This window comes from Procambarus clarkii, unplaced genomic scaffold (assembly GCF_040958095.1).
Source record: "Procambarus clarkii isolate CNS0578487 unplaced genomic scaffold, FALCON_Pclarkii_2.0 HiC_scaffold_443, whole genome shotgun sequence".
Taxonomy (NCBI): Eukaryota; Metazoa; Arthropoda; class Malacostraca; order Decapoda; family Cambaridae; genus Procambarus; species Procambarus clarkii.
Genome location: NW_027189476.1, coordinates 88,492 through 106,715, shown reverse-complemented (window position 1 = coordinate 106,715; position 18,224 = coordinate 88,492). Strand labels below are relative to the sequence as shown.

At 43.7% G+C, this 18,224-nt stretch overlaps 1 non-coding gene across 1 annotated transcript; it reads right to left on the bottom strand.

Annotated features, from left to right (window-relative positions):
• Positions 1-11,142: 11,142 nt before the first annotated feature.
• On the bottom strand, positions 11,143-11,261 carry LOC138361522 (5S ribosomal RNA). The gene has a single exon (XR_011227004.1). It is a non-coding gene; the product is annotated as a 5S ribosomal RNA (ribosomal RNA).
• Between the last annotated feature and the right edge of the window lie 6,963 nt (positions 11,262-18,224).

The window sequence follows — 18,224 nt, the reverse complement described above, 5'->3', positions numbered from 1 at the left end:
ATGAGACTGCCTACACATTGTGGCTAATAACCAACTCTTTTTAGTCATCACGGCAGGATACGGACCTTCTTGTGGTGTCTTAATGGTAATTGTATCCTAACATATTTTTGTCTCCTTGGCATGGATATTTAACATCGTTTATTCAGTCTTGGGTTTATGTTCTTTCGCCATTTACAGACATTTTACATCTACCTACTTCCTCAGCCTGCCCTGCCAATTTCTAATGAATTTGTGGATTTTCTTTTGTAATACATACATGTGTGTGCTCATCTGCTCTTCAGTTTTTATGATATTTGTCTCATCTGTCCTGCTTTATGATACTTTTACAAAGAACATGAACAAATGCTTCTATTTTAGAGAAGATATGGGATCCAGGTTTCGGAGCCGTAAAACCAACCGTTGTGATTGGTGGACGAGTTGCCAGGTTGCAGCTTCTGTACCGTGCCGGCACATAAATAGGTTCGGCTCAAGCGGCGGCAGCATCATTCCCCCGTGACTGTCTGAGCGTCTCTCATCACCTTGGTTATCTCATCATCATCATGGTAGAAGCAAAGCCTACCAAGAAGGCTGCGGCTGCTGCTGTGGTGGCCACCACCAGGAAACCTCGCGTCCAGGTTGCTCACCCGAAAACTAGTCAAATGGTTCTAGCCGCGGTCGCAGCACTCAAAGACCGTAAGGGCTCGTCTCTACAAGCAATCAAGAAGTACGTTGTTGCCAACAACAAAGTCGAGGCTGCCAAGATCGCCATTTACATCCGAAGATTTCTCAAGAAAGCAGTGGCTGACGGCATTCTTGTTCAGACCAAGGGAAGTGGAGCTAGTGGATCATTCAAGCTGGCCGTAGCAGAGAAGAGGGCCGTTCTAACTCCCAAGAAAGCCACCACAACCAAGAAACCATCTACAGCAGCAAAGAAGGCCGTGGTAACTCCCAAGAAAGCCGCCACAAGCAACAAACCACCTACAGCCTTGAAAAAGAAGCAGCAGCAGCAGCTTGTTGTTGGGAACAAAAAGCCCAAAATAAAGAGAGCTTCAAAATCTCCCAAACCACCCAAGGCAAAGAAAGCTGTCAAGAAAACAACAAAGGCAAAATAAACGATGACATGCAAGCAGCATGAATACACATGACAATAAACATCCAGGCCTCCTCCCTCAGTGGAGGGGCCTCATATGATTCCAAAAAGAGTTTAGTTTTGTAGACAAATAAATCATTACTTTTGGGGTAGATTTACTCTGTATATTATATATATATATATATATATATATATATATATATATATATATATATTTATATATACACATGGGTGAGGTGATATGGTACCAAAGTTTTGGGTAAGGTGATTGACATTTACACAAGATAAAACACGAACCAATGGGAATAAAAACATAAGAATGGAAGTAACTGCAGAAGGCCTATTGGCCCATAACACAAGCACTTCCTCTTGATGCTTCTATATTGGTTCGGAGTCTTGAAGCTATAATATATATATATATATATATATATATATATATATATATATATATATATATATATATATATATATATATATATATATATATATATATAATATATATATATATATATATATATATATATATATATATATATATATATATATATATATATATATATATGCACACAAAACTAAATAGTCTTGTTAGACAAATTGCCCCTATTAGAGGCAAGTTGACTAACAAGCCGAATGACTGCAATTGTTTTGAATTTGAGTTAAATCTAACATAGAAATGTAATCAAACCTAACCTAACCTATGCTAACCCAAGCTAAGCTAACCTAACCTAACCTAAGCTAACCCAAGCTAAGCTAAGCTAAGCTAACCTAACCTAACCTAACCTAAGCTAACCTAACCTAACCTAACCTAACCTAACCTAACCCAGCAATTCATGATCTTAATATAATACTGTTAATTGGATAAACCAATTTGGAAAGAAATGTTCGAAAATAACAAAATTAACTGTGCTTGTTAGGAAAATTGGGCCTTGCATACTTGTCCCAATAGTGTGGTTCTCGCTTTTAGGTACGACATAAACGTATACCTAAGTTGAGAGAGAAAAAGATTCGCACTCAAACATGCATATCGATTGCCAGTCCTGAATTCTGGGTAGATATTCGTGTCCTCCCTTTTCATTTACCATCATTTGGATACTATCAAAACAGCTCTGAGAAGGATAAAATGAATAAAACGGGTAGCTCACTCATGTAAAAAGGAAGAGTTGGGAAAGATCTCTCTCTCTCTCTCTCTCTCTCTCCCCCTCACCCCCCACCAATGATCCTGCTCTGCTAGTATATAACGTAACAAACCTTCCCCCCCCCCCTCCCTCCCCAATCAGAGTCCCTTTAAGCATGCGAGGATAAAAAATAGATTTCATAAGACCCAATGTGCTAGCTGATATCAAAACAATTTATGTTATCGTCTATTAAGCCCTTCAGTAAAAAAGTATAGGGACCTAATTAGGTCCCGTTTTGAGGTGGTGGTGGGTGGAATCGATGGATTAGCCAAGCTCTTATCCGCCGAATCCGTAGAGGGTACGACCCTGGCGCTTCAGAGCGTACACCACGTCCATAGCAGTGACGGTCTTCCTCTTGGCGTGTTCCGTGTAGGTTACAGCATCACGGATGACGTTCTCGAGGAACACCTTCAGGACGCCACGGGTCTCTTCGTAGATGAGACCCGAAATACGCTTCACGCCGCCACGACGAGCTAAGCGACGAATAGCGGGCTTGGTGATGCCCTGGATGTTGTCACGTAGCACCTTACGATGACGCTTGGCGCCACCCTTTCCGAGTCCCTTGCCTCCCTTGCCGCGTCCAGTCATGGTGTTGAAGTTGTGTGAATCGAATTGACGAATGCATTCATTCATTCATTTAAATATAGGTCAAGATACCCTGATGGGTGAGCGTGGAAGTGGGGATAGGGGAAGAATTAGTGGGGGTGAGAGGAAGGGTTTTCAGTATGAGGTAAAGTGCCAGGGCTAAACCCAGCTGCATGGCATTGAAATCGTTATGACCAGACTAGGCAGTGAAGGCAAGGAATCGGATCTCTGTGACAACATTTCGTCTTTTCTGAGCACCCACGGAGACAGCAGCCCTCAGCTGGGTGTGCCCTGGGGGCTCACTCCAGATGTGGTCTTAGATCTGCTAATCAGCATCGCGCCCCACCCAAGGCACCAGAAAACGGGAGCTAGTTGGTCCCCCCCTAAAGAGGGGGGAGAAGAGTTAGGAGGCTATAGTTGGAAGTTTGGTTATTTGAGTAGTGATATTATAGGAGAGGGGTTATGTAAAGGACGGAGCAGGAGGTGGATCGTCGATCAGGTTAAAGAGGTTGTGCGTATGTCTGGGTCTGCTTAGGACGTTTCTGAGGAACGTGTCGTAGTTGTCATGATAGGTGAGAATTCTGTCAATCTGTTTCTTCCCCATAGTATCCCAGGTTATGTTCAGAGGTGGGATGTTCGCCCACTCATGCAGGGCCTCACTGGTGGTGAAGTCCTGCCAGTGGGTATTGAACACCCATCTCAGAGCCCTGTTCTGGGTACGCTGGAGTTTCTTCCTATTTGTTGGTGCTGCAAGTGTGAGTGGGATCGGTGCATATGTTAGGAGTGGGAGAATAAGTGTTTTGTATAAATAGAGCTTGGTGGCTTGGGAGGCATGTTTGAGTGGGTAGAGTTTTGATAGAGCGTTTGAGGCTATAGCTTTCTTGGGTGTTATGTGTGTGTGAAAGCGAAGGTTGAAGTCTAGTGTGAGTCCAAGTACTGTGGTTTTGTTGACTCTTGGGATCTGGGTTGCATCTGGTGATTGAGAGTAGAGTTTTACTGGGTCAGGGTTACGTCGTTTGTTGTAGAAAAAGTATGTAATTTTTGACTTGTTGGGGTTTGTTTTTATTCGCCAGTCGTGTTCCCAGAGGGTGACTTTGTCTATTTCTTATTGTGCTTTCCGTGTGAGGGCGTTAATCGTATAGTCTGTGATCAGTTGGGTTACGTCGTCAGCGTAGCAAAGGGTCATTGATGTCCAGTATATTGGGTCAGGGATGTCGTTTATATAGAGTATGTATAAGGTTGGTGAAAGAACTGAGCCCTGAGGGACACCTGCATTTAGGTTGAAATAACCTGACAGCTTGCTGAGGAATTTGATCTGCATCTTTCTATTTGTTAGAAAGCTGCAGAGTAGCCTCTGCATGTTGTCAGATAGTTGAAACAGAGTGCAGAGTTTGTAACGTAGGCCGTCGTGCCATACAGTGTCAAAAGCCTTTTCGACGTCCTTTGCAATGAGGGCCGTCTTGGCCCTCTGGTGTTTATTTATGGAGAGGTAGTTTGTTATTATGTTCAGTGCGTCTTGTGTTGAGCGGTGTTGTCTGAAGCCAAATTGTTTGTCTGTCAATATGTTTTTGTGTTCTAGGTGATTCCTGAGTTTATGATTAATGAGTTTTTCGTATACTTTCCCTAATGTCTCTAGTAAGCTGATCGGTCTGTAGTTCTTAGGGTCTGTCGGGGATTTTTGGGGTTTTGGAATGAGGATTGCTGTGGCTTCTTTGAATGGGCTTGGGAAATATCCTGATGCTAGTGAGGCGTTGTAGACGTCTGTGAGTGCAAGGATTAGGGGGTCTGGAAGTTGCTTGAGGAGAGCTTGGCCAATGCCAGAGGCTCCTGGGGCTTTACGTCTGGTGTTCTTGAGCATGAGTTTAACTTCTTCAGGTAGTATTGATTCTGTGAGGTCACTTTCTAAGTCGTCTAGTGTCGTGAGGTCAATGGTAGGGTAGTGTGTGATGGCATGAGGGTTGTGTCGTATCCATGTTTCTACTCTGTTTATGTTTTGTATTGCTGTTGGTTGTGGGGGGTGGGGATTGAAGATGTCCTGCCAGTGTTGTTTGAATATGCCTATTACTTCTGAGGGATCGGTGTAGTTTTGATTGTTGTGAGTGATGTATGTAAAGGCAGAAGAGGAGGAGTTTCCTCTGATCCTCTTTATGAAGTTCCAGAATTGTTGTGGAGTTGTTTTTCTTTGTATTTCAGCTTTATGTATGAGTTTCTCCCAGTTGTTAGCATGGTCTTGGTCAAGGCTGTTGAGTATGTGGTTTTTGAGTATAGTGAGGTCTGTGTTTACTTGATTGTATCTGTGAAGGTTGTGGGTGAATCTGTTGTGATAGCAGGAGAGTAGCCTTTTTGTTCTGATCGAAGGAAAAAAGGAGTATCTGGTTTTGTGGGTTGTTTTTGGAATGGTAGCATCAGCTGCTTGTATGATGTTATTCTGGATGGTGAGGACTTGGGAATCTATGTCTGTGTGTGGTTTGTCTTGGAAGTTGTAGGGCTGTGTGCTGGCAGTTAGGTGTTGTTTGAAGGCTTCCCAGTCTGCATTTTGATAGTCATATTGTGGGGTGGCTGGGATGAGTATGGGGTTGCTGGAGAGTGTGAGTGATATGGGTATGTGATCTGAGCCAGTGAGGGGTCCGGGTGTGATGTAGTGTTGTAGGTGGGTGCCTGCTCTGTTGGTGAGGATTAGATCTGGTCTCCCAGTTCCATTGTGTGTGTAGGTTGTTTGGAAGTCAGGGCCAAGGAAGGTGAGGTGTTTGTTTTGGTGGAGTTGGTGTAGTTGTTGACCGTGCATGTTGTGTTGGCGATGGTTGAATGTTTGGTGTTTTGCATTTAGGTCTGCTAGGAGGAAGACTGGTATGTGTGTGTGGTTGAAGAGAGTGTTTAGGTCCTGGAGGGGGAGACCCAAGTTTTCACAAAATTAGACATTTTGGCTTCACAACATACCAATCTCCTGATGAAGCTTACGAAGGGGTTGCTATTCTAATAAAGAACACCTATAAACATGACCTCCTCACTACCAACTGGCAACACAAACACTTCCTAGCAGTCCGCATTCACACTCAACACGGGCAGATGATCATTGGTACCACATACATTCGTCCAAACGAATGCCCGCACGATTTCCCGACTATATCCCATCAAGCGGACGTACTAGTAGCATTGCAACTCCTGCCTGCCCTTACTTTACGCTTGTGGTCGAGTAGACACGGCTTTCTCACAACGCTTTCAAAACTGCAGTTGCCTACTCGTCTGTTTCACGTCCCTGTGAAATGACTTTTGCACAAATCCAAAAAATAGAGCAAAATCAGCGATAATAGTGATTGAGGTGAGCCGCCTGTTGGCTGCAGCCAGAGGAAGGAGGGGAGGGGCAACGGGGTGACGTAGGCGAGTCGAGCAGCCAATGGCGCTCGAGCAAGCGCCTCGAGACGGCGTATATAAGCAAAAATTTTTCGGCGCCGGCCATCACAAACCACAGTTGTTCACCATGGCTCGCACCAAGCAGACTGCTCGCAAGTCCACGGGAGGCAAGGCTCCTCGTAAGCAGCTGGCCACCAAGGCAGCACGCAAGTCTGCTCCTGCCACAGGGGGTGTGAAGAAGCCTCACCGTTACAGGCCCGGAACGGTCGCCCTGCGTGAGATCCGTCGTTACCAGAAGAGCACCGAGTTGCTCATCAGGAAACTTCCCTTCCAGCGTCTGGTGCGCGAGATTGCCCAGGACTTCAAGACCGATCTTCGCTTCCAGTCGTCTGCCGTCATGGCTTTACAGGAGGCATCCGAGGCTTACCTGGTCGGTCTCTTCGAGGACACTAACCTCTGTGCCATCCACGCCAAGCGTGTCACCATCATGCCAAAGGACATTCAGCTTGCTCGCCGTATCCGTGGAGAGCGTGCATAAGCTAAATCGACCACCCTAGTATACACCAAACTCGGCCCTTCTCAGGGCCAAAATATCCTTCTAAGGAGATTTCAGACATTCCTAGCATAATTTAGGTGTCATACATACATGTGATATCAATAAATCAAGTCATTTGTAGTACAACCTGTTCTCTTACAAACAAAACGCCGTCGCTTTTCACTCTTATGCACTGTCAAGGATCACCCCCCCCCCCCCCCCAAAATAAAAATTGTCATACTGTACTAGAAATAAAAGCAGCTTGTATAAGTGACATATACTGTCCAGTCCTGTTTTATTCTGTTTTCGGTCCTCTGGCTTAATCTGTTAAGTTAGGAGATGACATTTTAAATTAACCGTTTTCTTGACATTTTCAAACCTAAGAGGGTGGCCTGCATAGTAATCCTAATGTGGAACATAACAATGAATCTCTAATCTCTAGAAAAAAGATACCGAGTGCTTATATGTGTTGAGAGAGAGAGAGAGAGAGAGAGAGAGAGAGAGAGAGAGAGAGAGAGAGAGAGAGACACACAGACAAGATAGACAAGACAGACAGACAAACAGACAGACAGACAGACAGACAGACAGACAGACAGACAGACAGACAGACAGACAGACAGACAGACAGGCAGGCAGGCAGGCAGACAGACAGACAGACAGACAGACAGACAGACAGACAGACACTGAGAGAGAGAAACACACACAGACAGTTTCATAAATATTCTCATTTTATAGCTATTTGCTTTCAGTGACAGAGGTTTTTGTTATAATAGTATTGGTGTCTAACACTCACAATCTCTTTAGAAATTAAAGTGTGGCTCCAATGGAGCCGAGTTTGTTGGTTTGAGGCCAAGCCACCACCACAGGGCAGTAAGTAAGCCGTTTACTTGGAGGAGGTGTACTTGGTGACGGCCTTAGTGCCCTCAGAGACGGCGTGCTTGGCCAGTTCTCCGGGCAACAGGAGCCTTACAGCCGTCTGGATCTCCCGACTGGTAATGGTGGAACGCTTGTTGTAGTGGGCCAGGCGAGAAGCCTCGGCGGCGATGCGCTCGAAGATGTCGTTCACGAACGAGTTCATGATCGACATGGCTTTGGAAGAGATACCAGTGTCGGGGTGGACCTGCTTCAGCACTTTGTAGATGTAGATGCTGTAGCTCTCCTTCCTCCTGCGCTTCTTTTTCTTATCGCCCTTGGCAATGGCCTTCTGGGCCTTTCCGGCCTTCTTGGCAGCCTTTCCAGATGCCTTGGGTGGCATGATGATGCTCGTGCTGGCTGGCGTTGCGATACAATAATGAACTTTTGCGCGAGGCGAGCTTTCCTTTTATATCCCGCTCGCGACTCAGCTCAGAGCGGGTCGCGTGGCGGAGCGCGCTGATTGGTCAGTGGCGGGCTCCCTTGATCCTGAGCGGGGTATATAACACGAAGCTCGATCTGCGGGGCGGCATAAAACACCACAAACCCACAACAGCAGCAGCAATGTCAGGACGCGGCAAGGGAGGCAAAGTGAAGGGCAAGTCAAAGTCTCGCTCCAGCAGGGCCGGACTTCAGTTCCCCGTGGGCAGAATTCACCGTCTGCTGCGTAAGGGCAACTACGCCGAACGCGTCGGTGCTGGCGCTCCTGTCTACCTGGCAGCCGTCATGGAATACCTCGCTGCCGAAGTTCTGGAGCTCGCCGGTAACGCCGCACGTGACAACAAGAAGACCCGTATCATCCCACGTCACTTGCAGTTGGCCATCCGCAACGACGAAGAACTCAACAAACTTCTGTCTGGCGTAACCATTGCACAGGGAGGTGTTCTTCCAAACATTCAGGCAGTTCTTTTGCCAAAGAAGACAGAGAAGAAGTAAGCACTTCTGCCACCCACCACGACAAATACCATAACCAGGCTCCATCCGGAGCCACACACACTTTAATAGAGAGATTCAAGTAGACAATCAACTTTCAAACATTAATAATAACATTTATATTGATTTCATTTGGAATGTGTACATAACAAACAAACAAACAAAACAAAATTATAGGGGATATTCAGCATCACTTGGAATATTAACCAATCATATAAATCCAATATATATTTTATATTTTACTTTAAGCGAGGAATTCATATTCTATTAATTTTTAATCATACAAATGAACAAAAGCAATTCTTCACTAGACGTAATGAATGAATAAATGATCAAGGTTTTAATGTGTTTCATGAATATATATATATATATATATATATATATATATATATATATATATATATATATATATATATATATATATATATATATATATATATATATTAATACTTGTGAACCAGAATATGTTTGAGCAGCAGCGATCGTGCCTGCCATTGGCCGAAGTGCAACAATTCAAATAATTTAAAGGGCCTGCTCGGGTATATAAGAGAGGCTGGGAGACTGGGGCCGGTGGTGGGTGATGGGTGATGAGTGATGGTGTGGTGTGGTATGGTGTTGTTAAGAGTTGATTTACGGCCAGCCAGCCAGCTGCAGCCAAGGCAGGGCAGGGCAGGGCAAGGCAAGGCAAGGCAAGGCAAGGCAAGGCAAGGCAATAACAGAACAGGACAGGACAGGACAGGCAAGGCAAGGCAAGGCAAGGCAAGCAGGCGGGCGGGCAGGCGGGCGGGCGGGCGGGCGGGCGGGCGGGCGGGCGGCCGGCCAGCCAGCCAGCCAGGCAGGCAGGCAGGCAGGCAGGCAGGCAGGCAGGCAGGCAGGCAGGCAGGCAGGCAGGCAGGCAGGCAGGCAGGCAGGCAGGCAGCCAGCCAGCCAGCCAGCCAGCCAGCCAGCCAGCCAGCCAGCCACTCCCACTTTGTATTTATATGCATTCAATTTATATTCAAACATTATATATGTTAAGGGCCTAGTTTTAGTGTTTATTTTAAAAATGACAAACATCGAGTCGTTTTACCAGTCCTTTAGCGTTAACAGTGATGCATTTTAAAACTGAACAGAAATCACCTTTTCTGGATATATCAAATATCGAATCCGCTTAATGTGCCTACAATTCAATCATTCAAAAAATACATAATTTACATCATGCCTTTTCATAGAACAGACAATAAGATTTGAGACAATAAGAACTTTACTTTTATAACTAAAGTTGCACAATTATACCAACTCTATGGTGGCTGGGTGGTAAGGTGTGTGGCTGGTGTTTTGGAAGTCGCGAGTTCAAACGACCCAATGGGAGTACTTTTTTTTTTGCCATACAATCTTCCTAATACTATTATGTAGGTGTGTGTGTGTGTGTGTGTTTTTATTCATTCTTTGGTTTTATAGATGACATACATATTGACTCCTTTTACCGGTCCTTAATTAGGCTCTGGGGAAGCAATGGTGGTGGTGCATTTAAAACTAAACCAAAAATCACCAGTTCTGGACGCGTCAAATATCATATCCGCTTAATGTGTCTACAACCTAATTACTTAAAACTACACTATTTAATTCATTCATATCATGTGCATATTGGTCATTATGCTCATACAACCGACATCAAAATTTATTTTCATTATTAGAATCATACATTTCATCAAGTAATACAGATACAAAGAGATTTTCTTTCTGAGAAGACCGTTAGTATTGGCTGGCTGGCAGGCAGGCAGGCATTTGAGGGTTATTATTTCGCCTGTTGATTGGGGGGAGGGTTGATGTGTTAGGGGGTTTTCGGTTAGGTGTGGTGGTGGTGATTGGTGGTGATTGGTGGTGATTGGTGGTGGTGGTGATTGGTGGTGAGTAGTGGTGGTGGTGGTGAGTAGTGGTGGTGGTGGTGGTGGTGGTGGTAGTAGGTGGGAGGGGGGGGGGGGGGGGGGGGAAGGGGACTGATGGTCTGTGGATTCCTTCTCCGTACCCCTTACATATAAGCAAAAACATGCCTTCCTGTGGGTATAGAAACATTAACACAAATTATATATGTAACTGATATTGTAGCCTTTTAAACAGAAAAGATTTGTACATACAAATACTTTTAAATTATCATTTATTTGTGGAAATGGCATTTACGTCATTAAATTGATACCTCAGCATCAAGCTTGTGTCCTGCAGCTGTGGTCCAGTGGTAAAGTGTATATAAGTGATGCGTATTCTTGGAGTTGCGAGTTCAAACCCGGATTAAGCTATATATATATATATATATATATATATATATATATATATATATATATATATATATATATATATATATATATATATATATATATATATATATATATATATATATATATATAAAACAACATGTTTTGTTTTGGTTGTTTGTTTTTGTATAAAGCCTCACACACTATATTAAGCGAGTTTGTTTTAAACATGACATACATATTAATTCATTTTACCAGGCCTTATTCCACACAACTCCGTGAATTTCCCGTGGAGCCAGCCATTCAAACAAAAACAAACGAAACAAAACAAAACAAAACAAAAAACATTATTGCCAACAGCATTTGGTGTTCCCAGGCGGTCACCCATCCAAGTACTAACCAAACCCAACGTTGCTTAACTTCGCTGATCGGACGAGAAGCGGTGTTCTCAACGTGGTATGGCCGTTGGCATGAGACTGCCTACACATTGTGGCTAATAACCAACTCTTTTTAGTCATCACGGCAGGATACGGACCTTCTTGTGGTGTCTTAATGGTAATTGTATCCTAACATATTTTTGTCTCCTTGGCATGGATATTTAACATCGTTTATTCAGTCTTGGGTTTATGTTCTTTCGCCATTTACAGACATTTTACATCTACCTACTTCCTCAGCCTGCCCTGCCAATTTCTAATGAATTTGTGGATTTTCTTTTGTAATACATACATGTGTGTGCTCATCTGCTCTTCAGTTTTTATGATATTTGTCTCATCTGTCCTGCTTTATGATACTTTTACAAAGAACATGAACAAATGCTTCTATTTTAGAGAAGATATGGGATCCAGGTTTCGGAGCCGTAAAACCAACCGTTGTGATTGGTGGACGAGTTGCCAGGTTGCAGCTTCTGTACCGTGCCGGCACATAAATAGGTTCGGCTCAAGCGGCGGCAGCATCATTCCCCCGTGACTGTCTGAGCGTCTCTCATCACCTTGGTTATCTCATCATCATCATGGTAGAAGCAAAGCCTACCAAGAAGGCTGCGGCTGCTGCTGTGGTGGCCACCACCAGGAAACCTCGCGTCCAGGTTGCTCACCCGAAAACTAGTCAAATGGTTCTAGCCGCGGTCGCAGCACTCAAAGACCGTAAGGGCTCGTCTCTACAAGCAATCAAGAAGTACGTTGTTGCCAACAACAAAGTCGAGGCTGCCAAGATCGCCATTTACATCCGAAGATTTCTCAAGAAAGCAGTGGCTGACGGCATTCTTGTTCAGACCAAGGGAAGTGGAGCTAGTGGATCATTCAAGCTGGCCGTAGCAGAGAAGAGGGCCGTTCTAACTCCCAAGAAAGCCACCACAACCAAGAAACCATCTACAGCAGCAAAGAAGGCCGTGGTAACTCCCAAGAAAGCCGCCACAAGCAACAAACCACCTACAGCCTTGAAAAAGAAGCAGCAGCAGCAGCTTGTTGTTGGGAACAAAAAGCCCAAAATAAAGAGAGCTTCAAAATCTCCCAAACCACCCAAGGCAAAGAAAGCTGTCAAGAAAACAACAAAGGCAAAATAAACGATGACATGCAAGCAGCATGAATACACATGACAATAAACATCCAGGCCTCCCCCCTCAGTGGAGGGGCCTCATATGATTCCAAAAAGAGTTTAGTTTTGTAGACAAATAAATCATTACTTTTGGGGTAGATTTACTCTGTATATTATATATATATATATATATATATATATATATATATATATATATATATATATATTTATATATACACATGGGTGAGGTGATATGGTACCAAAGTTTTGGGTAAGGTGATTGACATTTACACAAGATAAAACACGAACCAATGGGAATAAAAACATAAGAATGGAAGTAACTGCAGAAGGCCTATTGGCCCATAACACAAGCACTTCCTCTTGATGCTTCTATATTGGTTCGGAGTCTTGAAGCTATAATATATATATATATATATATATATATATATATATATATATATATATATATATATATATATATATATATATATATATATATATATATATATATATATATATATATATATATATATATATATATATATATATATATATATATATATATATATGCACACAAAACTAAATAGTCTTGTTAGACAAATTGCCCCTATTAGAGGCAAGTTGACTAACAAGCCGAATGACTGCAATTGTTTTGAATTTGAGTTAAATCTAACATAGAAATGTAATCAAACCTAACCTAACCTATGCTAACCCAAGCTAAGCTAACCTAACCTAACCTAAGCTAACCCAAGCTAAGCTAAGCTAAGCTAACCTAACCTAACCTAACCTAAGCTAACCTAACCTAACCTAACCTAACCTAACCTAACCCAGCAATTCATGATCTTAATATAATACTGTTAATTGGATAAACCAATTTGGAAAGAAATGTTCGAAAATAACAAAATTAACTGTGCTTGTTAGGAAAATTGGGCCTTGCATACTTGTCCCAATAGTGTGGTTCTCGCTTTTAGGTACGACATAAACGTATACCTAAGTTGAGAGAGAAAAAGATTCGCACTCAAACATGCATATCGATTGCCAGTCCTGAATTCTGGGTAGATATTCGTGTCCTCCCTTTTCATTTACCATCATTTGGATACTATCAAAACAGCTCTGAGAAGGATAAAATGAATAAAACGGGTAGCTCACTCATGTAAAAAGGAAGAGTTGGGAAAGATCTCTCTCTCTCTCTCTCTCTCTCTCCCCCTCACCCCCCACCAATGATCCTGCTCTGCTAGTATATAACGTAACAAACCTTCCCCCCCCCCCCCCTCCCTCCCCAATCAGAGTCCCTTTAAGCATGCGAGGATAAAAAATAGATTTCATAAGACCCAATGTGCTAGCTGATATCAAAACAATTTATGTTATCGTCTATTAAGCCCTTCAGTAAAAAAGTATAGGGACCTAATTAGGTCCCGTTTTGAGGTGGTGGTGGGTGGAATCGATGGATTAGCCAAGCTCTTATCCGCCGAATCCGTAGAGGGTACGACCCTGGCGCTTCAGAGCGTACACCACGTCCATAGCAGTGACGGTCTTCCTCTTGGCGTGTTCCGTGTAGGTTACAGCATCACGGATGACGTTCTCGAGGAACACCTTCAGGACGCCACGGGTCTCTTCGTAGATGAGACCCGAAATACGCTTCACGCCGCCACGACGAGCTAAGCGACGAATAGCGGGCTTGGTGATGCCCTGGATGTTGTCACGTAGCACCTTACGATGACGCTTGGCGCCACCCTTTCCGAGTCCCTTGCCTCCCTTGCCGCGTCCAGTCATGGTGTTGAAGTTGTGTGAATCGAATTGACGAATGCCAGAATCAGAATCAGAATAATACAGGAGAAGATGCCCATAGGGGCGAGTTTGGAAGTGGGGACAGAAGAAGATAAGGGGGGGTGAGAGGAAAAAGATTTGTAAGAGAAAAAGTGCCAGGGCTAAACCCAGCTGCGTGTCGTTAGGTTGCGGCTTTCGAGGCAGGGACTCAGTCGGGTGTTTTCAGTGACAACATCGGGACATCACAAACTCACAACATCACAGTGATTGGCTCAAGAGCGTCAGGGCTGAACTTTTTTACGGATTGTTTGTGCTGGTTGTTGAGAGCTGAATATGTAATGATAGTGGATGCTGGGTGTTGAGAGCTAAAGTTTAACGAAATACAGAGTTAGGAAGAGGATCATGGATGGTAGAGAAGAGGTCATGATTGTTTCGTGGTAGTCTGAGAGTGTGTAGGAGAAAATCAATGTGTTGTTCATGATGAGTGAGTAGTCTATCGATTTGTTTGTCTGATAGAGTTTTCCAGTAGGTATTTAGGGCAGGAATGTTAGTACTTTCATGGAGACTTTGACTGGTATTTAACTCTTGCCATCGGGTGTTGAGTACCCATCTTAGTGCTCTATTCTGTATTCTTTGAAGTTTTATTTTGTTAGTGCGTGCAGATAGAGAAAGAGCTAGTGGAGCGTATGTTAGGAGAGGTCTAATAAGTGCTTTGTAAAGGTGCATTTTTGTGTCAGGTTTTGCAAATCTAAGTCTGTATAGTTTCTTCATGGCTTGAAGAGCTATTGCATGTTTCTGTGTTATGTGTGTGTGAAAGAGTAGTTGTCGATCAAATGTGAGTCCCAGGACTGTGGAGGAGGGAGATACAGAGATATAAGTAGGATTTTGAGTGTATGAATAGAGTTTGAGAGGAATTGGGCGAATAGTTCTTTTACAGAAAAAGTAGGTGATTTTAGATTTGCTGGAGTTGGTTTTTATACGCCATTTGTACTCCCACTCAGTGACAACATCAAGTTCTGTTTGTGCTCTGTTTGTTAGTGTATCAATGGTGTTGCTGGTGACAAGGTGAGAGACATCATCAGCATAACATATGGTTAATGAAGTGTGATGAACAGGGTCAGGAATGTCGTTTATGTATAGGATGTAGAGTGTTGGGGCAAGAACAGAACCTTGGGGAACACCGGCGTTTAAGTTGAAGTAGTCAGAGTGTTGTTGGAGGAACTTAATTCTCATTGTCCTATTGTCTAAGTAGTTCGAAAGAAGTTTGGTGGTGATGAGAGGAAGATTAAAGTTGTTGCATAGTTTGAATTTTAAGCCGTCATGCCAAACAGTGTCAAAGGCCTTCTCAACGTCCTTAGTGATGAGTGCAGTCTTAAGTCTTTGGTGCTGATTGATACTGAGGTAGTTAGTCATGATGTTTAAGGCGTCGTGAGTGGACCGGTGAGGCCGAAATCCAAACTGTTTGTTAGTGAGTAAGTCATTGTGTTCAAGGTGCGTTCTAAGTCTCTGGTTGATCAGCCTTTCAAAGACTTTGCCAAGTGTCTCTAGAAGGCTGATGGGTCTATAATTCTTTGGGTCAGTGTGGGGTTTCCCAGGTTTTGGAATAAGAACGGCTGTGGCAGACTTAAAGTTGAGTGGAAAGTACCCAGAGGCAAGGGAGGCGTTGAATAGGTTAGTGATAGCAGTAATGATAGAAGCAGGGAGTTGTCTAAGAAGGATATGTCCAATGCCAGACGCACCAGGGGCTCTACGACGAGTGCCCATGAGAGCTGTCTTGACATCAGCTAGAGTTAGGGGAGTCTGTAGTTCAGTGTTTGAATTGAGATTTTCAAGGTGAATGAGGTCGTCTGGTGTAGTTGCTTGTCTATTTTGGTGTATCCAGTCTTCGACTATTTCAATGTTGGGGCGTGCAAATGGTTCAGGAGGATGTGGGTGAAAGATTTGTTCCCAGTGGTGTTTAAAAATGTTGAGAACTGCTTCAGGATCAGTGATTTTGTTGTTATTATTTAGAAGGTATTTAAACGGTGTGTGAGTTGATCCTTGTAATCGTTTGATTCGTTTCCAGAATTCTTGAGGTGTCAGTTTTCTGTATTGTTCTGCTTGTTCTATAAGGTGTTTCCAATGTTTTGTGTGGTCTTCATCTAGGCTGTTAAGGATATGGTTTTTTAATGCTGTTAGGTCCCATAGTATTTGTCCATGACGATGTATGTTTTGTAAGAATCTAGTGTGATAGCAAGCTAAGAGGCGTTTGGAGCGAATGGAGGGGGTGAAAGTAAAATGTGGTTTGTGTGCTGTTTTAGGGATGGAGATGTTTGCTGCATGAATGATGGTGTCTTGTATGTTGCGTGCTTGTGTGTCGATGTCAGTGTGATGTTTGTCATTGTATTCATAAGTGAGATCAGTGTCATCAATGTGTTGTTTGAACATGTCCCAGTTTGCCCTATGGTATGAGAATTGAGGAGTGCTGGGGATGAGAATAGGATTTGTGGAGACTGTGAGAATTAAGGGAATATGATCAGAGCCCGTAATGGGCCCTGGTGAAATGAAGTGTTGCAAGTTGCTGCCGTGTCTGTTGGTGAATATGAGATCAGGCCGGCCAGAACCTGTATGTGTGAAACAAGTGGGGAAATCAGGGCCAAGAAAGAATAGATGTTTTTGGGTGTATATTTGGTGAAGCTGTCTGCCATGCTGATTTGTGGTATTGTGGTGGAATGTAGGGTGTTGTGCATTGAGGTCTGCAAGCAGAAAAACAGGCAAGTGAGAGTTGTTGAAGAGAGTTATGAAATCTTGCATGGGAATGTCGGTGTTAGGACGGGTGTAGGTTGTGCAGATGATGAGAGACCCCATTTGTGTATGAACTTTAATGGCTAGGAAATGTTTGTGAAGCCAATGAGTGTGTAAGAGTTCGTGTTTGTATGAAGAACGGATGAGTATTGCAACTCCTTCATGTGCTTCATCTGGTGACTGGTAAGAGGTGTAGCCATAATGTTTGATTTTATATGAGTTCGTGATGTATGTGCTATTTAATAATAGCACATCAGGTCTCTCGATCTCAATAAAATCTGACACCATGTGTCTAATGTTGAAATATGCCCGCACATTAAACTGTATGATCTTTATGAATTTTTAGGTTTTGATGGGGTGCTGGTGGGGTTTTGTGCATGTACAAGAGCATGCGAATGCCATTCATTCATTCATTTAAATATAGGTCAAGATACCCTAATGGGTGAGCGTGGAAGTGGGGATAGGGGAAGAATTAGTGGGGGTGAGAGGAAGGGTTTTCAGTATGAGGTAAAGTGCCAGGGCTAGACCCAGCTGCATGGCATTGAAATCGTTATGACCAGACTAGGCAGTGAAGGCAAGGAATCGGATCTGTGACAACATTTCGTCTTTTCTGAGCACCCACGGAGACAGCAGTCCTCAGCTGGGTGTGCCCTGGAGGCTCACACCAGATGTGGTCTTTGATCTGTTAATCAGCATCGCGGCCCACCCAAGGCACCAGAAAACGGGAGCTAGTTGGTCCCCCCCTAAAGAGGGGGGAGAAGAGTTAGGAGGTTATAGTTGGAAGTTTGGTGATTTGAGTAGTGATATTATAGGAGAGGGGTTATGTAAAGGACGGAGCAGGAGGTGGATCGTCGATCAGGTTAAAGAGGTTGTGCGTATGTCTGGGTCTGCTTAGGACGTTTCTGAGGAACGTGTCGTAGTTGTCATGATAGGTGAGAATTCTGTCAATCTGTTTCTTCCCCATAGTATCCCAGGTTATGTTCAGAGGTGGGATGTTCGCCCTCTCATGCAGGGCCTCACTGGTGGTGAAGTCCTGCCAATGGGTATCGAACACCCATCTCAGAGCCCTGTTCTGGGTACGCTGGAGTTTCTTCCTATTTGTTGGTGCTGCAAGTGTGAGTGGGATCGGTGCATATGTTAGGAGTGGGAGAATAAGTGTTTTGTATAAGTAGAGCTTGGTGGCTTGGGAGGCATGTTTAAGTGGGTAGAGTTTTGATAGGGCGTTTGAGGCTATAGCTTTCTTGGGTGTTATGTGTGTGTGAAAGCGAAGGTTAAAGTCTAGTGTGAGTCCAAGTACTGTGGTTTTGTTGACTCTTGGGATCTGTGTTGCATCTGGTGATTGAGAGTAG